The sequence below is a fragment of the Mustela lutreola genome, chromosome 1, assembly GCF_030435805.1.
Source record: "Mustela lutreola isolate mMusLut2 chromosome 1, mMusLut2.pri, whole genome shotgun sequence".
NCBI classification, from domain to species: domain Eukaryota; kingdom Metazoa; phylum Chordata; class Mammalia; order Carnivora; family Mustelidae; genus Mustela; species Mustela lutreola.
In genome coordinates, this window is record NC_081290.1 from 24311370 (window position 1) to 24317241 (window position 5872).

At 42.5% G+C, this 5872-nt stretch overlaps 1 non-coding gene across 1 annotated transcript; it reads left to right on the forward strand.

Moving 5' to 3' along the window:
• The first annotated feature begins 3690 nt into the window (after positions 1-3690).
• LOC131822934 (U6 spliceosomal RNA) lies at positions 3691-3797 on the forward strand. Its single transcript, XR_009350404.1, has one exon. It is a non-coding gene; the product is annotated as a U6 spliceosomal RNA (small nuclear RNA).
• The last annotated feature ends 2075 nt before the right edge of the window (positions 3798-5872 follow it).

A 5872-nucleotide genomic window follows, 5' to 3' on the forward strand; every position in this document is an offset into this window, starting at 1 on the left:
TCTGGCGATCTATATATGGAATCTATCTATACATAAGAATTGATAGGATCAAGAAACATCCAAGAGTATCTCCATCCTCAGACCTCTTATTCTATCCTTGTAGTCTGAAAGGCCACAATTGCAGAGGCTTTCCTTATAATTCACCAGGCTCTCATCCAGCCCTGGGTGAGGGGAAGTGGGGGAATCAGTGGGGATGGAGGACAAAGAAGAAGGATTGTGAGCTCATTTTGACAAGGTGGGGCTATGGAAGCAGTGGGGAGGATGCTAAAAGAAGGAAAAAGCAAGAAATCGGATCTTGAGGAGGTAATATATGTTTTCTTTTCTTCACAGTGCCGATGGGGGCAGGTTCTGTCTGCTTGAATTCACACGAATCACACGTAATCCAAATATTTTGATTATTTTATTACAGACTAAGTAATTCCTGCCTTTGTTCACATTTTCCCTAATAGTAACAATAACAACAACAAATATTGTTTGAACATTACTCTATGCCTGATATTGTGGTAAGAGTTTGCCTATATTAGCTCATTCAGTTCTCCCCCCAAATCTATGCTGGAGGTGTTGTTGGTACTCACTTATCATGGAAGAGGAGATTAGAGTTTAGGGATGTTACTTAACTTGCTCAGAAACACAGATGGTACGTGCCATACCTAGGTTAATCCACCTCCCTCCACAGTCAATACTTAAACCACTGTGCTACAGGACTTTTCCAACCATGGCTATTTTCTTCTTCCTCTGCCATTTTTGATGCTCTTTGTCCTCCAAGGCCCATTTCAAGTTTCCTTCATACTAAATACTATGATTGAGCACCTTCTCTCTGTATTGTGTCCTCGTCCTCCATAAAACTTGCCCACACTGTTTTCTACCTTCTTTAAACACCTTTGAGACTTTAAGGTAGAAAGTGAATCTTACTATGAATAGATTTGTATTGTTTGCTAAGTGTTTTCAGTGGGTTTATTTTGTTTATTTTTCCACAAAGATTTTAAACAATCACTGGGTCAGGATCAAGTCTTTCAGGTCCCCCTTTTTCTCAGCAACACCCAACACAGTGCTGGGAAGATGTGGTAGGAAGCCCCCGACTCTTAACCCATCCAGTGGCTGCATTTTAAGGAAAGAGAAAGGCACATGTGTGGATCTGATAAGTTCCAAGTGCTATCTGTAGAAGATGCCCCATCAAGTGACGATCAGCTATGTTTACCATTGAAGTCCATAGCAGCAAGCCAAGAAAACTGTCGCAGAGCCTGGGGACAGAAGTTCATGAAGATCACTGCTTGACAGGTCAGGGTAAAGGTCCCTTTCTTTCAAAATATGTGAAGGGGCAGGAAACGTGTGCACCAGGTGTTTTGTGTTCATGGCTGCCTGGGAAAGATAATTCTGTCTGTTCGATAAGAACATTGTGCTCTACACAGCAGGTTGTTTTTCCAGCAGCTATTTTCTGCCTGTAAAAAAGAGCATCGCTGGCTCTCAACTTCTTTCCGCAAATCCCTTGGGCTATAAACAATAACAAAAGGTATCTTATATTTATACAAAGCTGTCCTTAGAAAAGCTCAAGGACCCAAACGAAGCTTGTTTTCATATATGAGGTCTTATATAATACAATCCCCAAGGGAAAGAAGTAGAGGGTGACAATTTAGTTAGGAATGCTGTCATTCTCAGCTAACAAAAATCGAAAAGTGAGCTCTACCGTGCCACACGCAGACGGTCGTGACCCGGACAGGAAGTCCGTCTTCTCCACTTCCTGTCCCGGGTTCTGCACCCTGGGCCACACTGCCTTGTCAGAAATCTGAGAGGAGGAGACACTGGAGGAGAAGGATTGTTGAGAGAAAGCCCAGGCACACGAGAAGAGATGCTGCAGTCTCACCGTCTTCAGGGACTGCTGTCTCCCCTGCTCAAGATTCTCCAGCTCCTCCAGTGAGCGTCCTTCTTGTCCTTAGTAGAAGACAAGGACAAGTGCTATCTGTAGAAGATGCCCCATCATCTGGGGGAGAATTTCCAGCACCCTCATTAGGAGTTATAGCTGAATCACAGCACATTTTGGAGGTCTGGGTGGTTTAGGGGAGAAGAACCATCCGAGCAAAGGGCATCCTGTAAATATTTATTGCACACTTGGATACAAAGATAAGTAAGGCATAAGCTCCACATTCAGTAAGTGCATCATCTAGCAGGGGAGATAAACACAGGATGAAAGGCTCTAGGAGTGCTGGCTGAATACAATAATGGAAAGGCTGTTACTTGTTTTGTTTTTTTTTTTTTTTTAAGATTTTATCTATTTATTTGACAGACAAAGATCACAAGCAGGCAGAGAGAGGAGGAAGCAGGCTCCCCCAGGAGCAGAGAGCCCGATGCGGGGCTCGATCCCAGGACTCTGGGATCACGACCTGAGCCAAAGGCAGAGGCTTTAGCCCGCTGAGGCACCCAGGCGCCCCAGCTGTTACTTTTGATTGTAAGTTTCAGTCAGAATGCTATCAGGCTGGGAAAGAGGCATTTTGGCTGGAGTTTGAAGGATAAGCAGGAATAGTTTTCTTTTTTTAAAAAAGATTTTGTTTATTTACTTGAGAAAGAGAGGGAGGAGAGCATGAGAGGGGAGGTCAGTGGGAGAAGCAGACTCCCCATGGAGCTGGAAGCCCAATGTTGTACTCCATCCCAGGACTCCAGGGTCAATCACCTGAGTTGAAGGCAGTCACTTAACCAACTGAGCCACCCAGGCACCTTAAGCAGGAATAGTTTTAAAGGATATCTTCTTACTGAGATGGTCACTGTATTAAAATCACCTGAGGAGCTTTTAGAACATACCCCATCCTTAACTAATTAGATGAAATTCATCCAAATGTAGCCTGGACATTAGTATTGTTAAAGAGCTCCCAGGTGATTTCACTGAGCAACCAATACAGACAACCAGAGAAAAAGCATCAGCTTCAGAATTAACTCGTTCTAGCACCCAGTGACCTTGGGCAAGGTCCACTGGGGGGTGCCACAGTGTGAGTCTTCCACAACTTCACTGTTTGTTTCCTCCTACTTCTACCCACACCTGTGAGGAAACTCTGGCATGGGAGAGTCCCTCTCTGACAAACTTTCCTTGAGAGAAAAACTGTGGATCAGGAGTCAGGAAATCTGCATTCCATCCCAGCTCTGCCACTGAGGTGCTGTGTGGGTGTGCTGAGTCACATAAGGAAAGAAAACAAAACATTTAGAATTACTATTGGCAAGATATTGCACTAGGAACCCAAGGCATTTCTAGATCTCAAGTACCCCATCTGTTGAGGTTTCTAGACCAGTATTTCTAGGTCATAAAGTCTATTTAATAGACTATAACCAGAATTATTTTTTTAAAGATTTTATTTATTTATCTGACAGACAGAGATCACAAGTAGGCAGAGAGGCAGGCAGAGAGAGAGGGGGAAACAGGCTCCCCCTGAGCAGAGAGCCTGATGCAGGGCTCAATCCCAGGACTCTGGGATCATGACCCAAGCTGAAGGCAGAGGCTTCTATCCCACTGAGCCACCCAGGTGCCCCTAACCAGAATTATTTTAAAAGAAAGATATAAAACGTAGTAGAAAAATGAAGTGCACCACATGGAGTAGGGAAAATATTGCATAGTAAAATTTTATTTCAGTTATTTGTGCATGTGTTTACTGGGTCATGATGTAAAATATATTTCACGTTGTAGCTTGGAAGTTTAAAAGTTTGAGACTGCTCTCTTTAGCAGCACATATGCTAAAGCTGAAATGACACTGAGAAGATTATTGTGGCCCCTTTGCAAGGATGCCATGCAACTTCGTGAAGCAGTCCATATTTTTTTACGTTATATGATTTTAATCACATGTTTTTTCAAAAAGTTTGAGAAACGTGGGATTAGGTGCTCCTTATGGACCCCTCCCTTCTAACCTATAGCACAGGACTACTCTAACCTGCTGAGAACTCTCCTTTCTGTGACCTTCTTTTACTTAGTATCATGTAATTCTGGCTTATCATTTATTCCTTTTAAGGGGAACCAGTATGTTGTAGTGGTTAAAAGCACTCTCTTGAGTTAGCTAACTGCATGTTTGAATTTTTCTTCACTTGTTAGTTGATTGATCTAGAAAATGTACGCAACTTTTCTCCACCTTGTTTTTCATATAGGTGATAACACCCAGGACCAATATGGTTATACAATTAAATAGTAGGGTGTAGGTAAAACTCTTAACACAAATCACCTTGTTCACAGAAAGTACCCAGTGATGATATGACCTCTTGTTCTGCTCAGACTTTTTAAAAAGATTTTATTTATTTGAAAGAGAGAGTGAGAGAAGGAGAAATCACACATAGAGAGGGTTGAGCAAAGGGAGAGGAGAATCAGATTCTCTGCTGAGTAGGGAGCTCAATGTGGGACTCAATCCCAGAACCCTGAGATCATGACCTGAGCTGAAACCAAGAGTCAGATGTTTAACCGACTGAGCCACCCAGGTGCCCCCCACCCAACCCCACAGTCAGGTTTCAAGGTACAGTATATAATTTAGTGCCTGGCTTATACAAAATCATAAATACCTTCTGCTTATCTGGAAAAACAAGGATTTCCGCTTCAAGCGAACCTAATGCTGGAGAGCAGTTGTTCTCTCTTGACATGCCACATTACCATACAGGTCTTGGGATAAGAAGCTGGGCATTCTTTGTGTCCTCTGCCTATACATTACTTCATACTTTTCCTCTCATATGGTCAGCTCAACCTGGGAGGGTAAAGCAGGAGGAGGCAGATCCTGGCTATGACTTGCTTCAAGGATCAAAACAACCATGACATTTCAGTGCCAACAAAATCAACAGATAGATAGAACCTCAGAATCTACTCTATCACAGACTGGGCATCTATCTGAGAAGGTTTTGGAAAGAAGCCTAGGACAAAGAAATGAGAAAGAGCTGTTGGCCCAAACACTAGAAACTAGGGATAAGATTCAGGTATTATACCAGAATAAATGGCCATTATCAAGAAGTCAACCAATAAGCAACTCATAGGTCCTAATTGCCTCAGAAATAGGTCGGGGACCAAGACATTGTCTTGTAAATGATTCATTTCAGAAAATGCCTACTAATCAATTACTAGGATTTCTATAAAGTAGCTTCGCCTGATTTATAGGTGGTGATCATGGGAATTGGATCATTGATTCTAGAATGAGAGAAGCAGTGATACTGGTAACCTAATCTACTTACTCCGAGTAGCTACAGAGAAATTAGCTGCTGTTAGTGGAAGCCAGCTCATTACCAAAGAGTGAAAAGAAACCCATTCATCATGGCAGAGCCTCACACCAACCCAGTCTCCCTGGAGCATTCAGCTATGCTGAGAAGATGTTGATGGAGAAGGGGATAATGACCCATAAACAGATAGATGAAAAAAGGAGTAGGGGGTGATGAGAAGGATTGAGGGAAGCCTTATGAGCTTGCACATGGGAAAAATGGGCCTTAAAATCATAAATATGTTAAAGTACAGTATTACAAGGACTATATAAATAGTATTACAAAGAAGAGAATTGTTGAAAGTAGCCCTCATTGCTAGTATGTTTTTTTTTCTGGAAGAAAACTTGGTTTGAAATTGGTGAAAAGAAAAAAAAATGTATGTGAATAACATAGCCCCACCTAAAAATATGTTGCTAACACAATGGTTTTTCAGGAAAGAAAAGGCAAGGATGCCTAGAAATAGCTGCGTCTAATCAGCCCCCATCCCAAGCAATCAAATGAAGTCCAGGAAATTCCATATGTAACCAGAAGAATAGACATCCTGGAGCATTTTGCCACAGTTCAGATTAGCGGAAACAGACCCCCATCAGCCCTAGGAACAAAAAAGAACTAAAGGTGAAGAAACCACTGCAGGTCCCTGTGCCTCCCTTCTGGGAAGGTGGTGGCC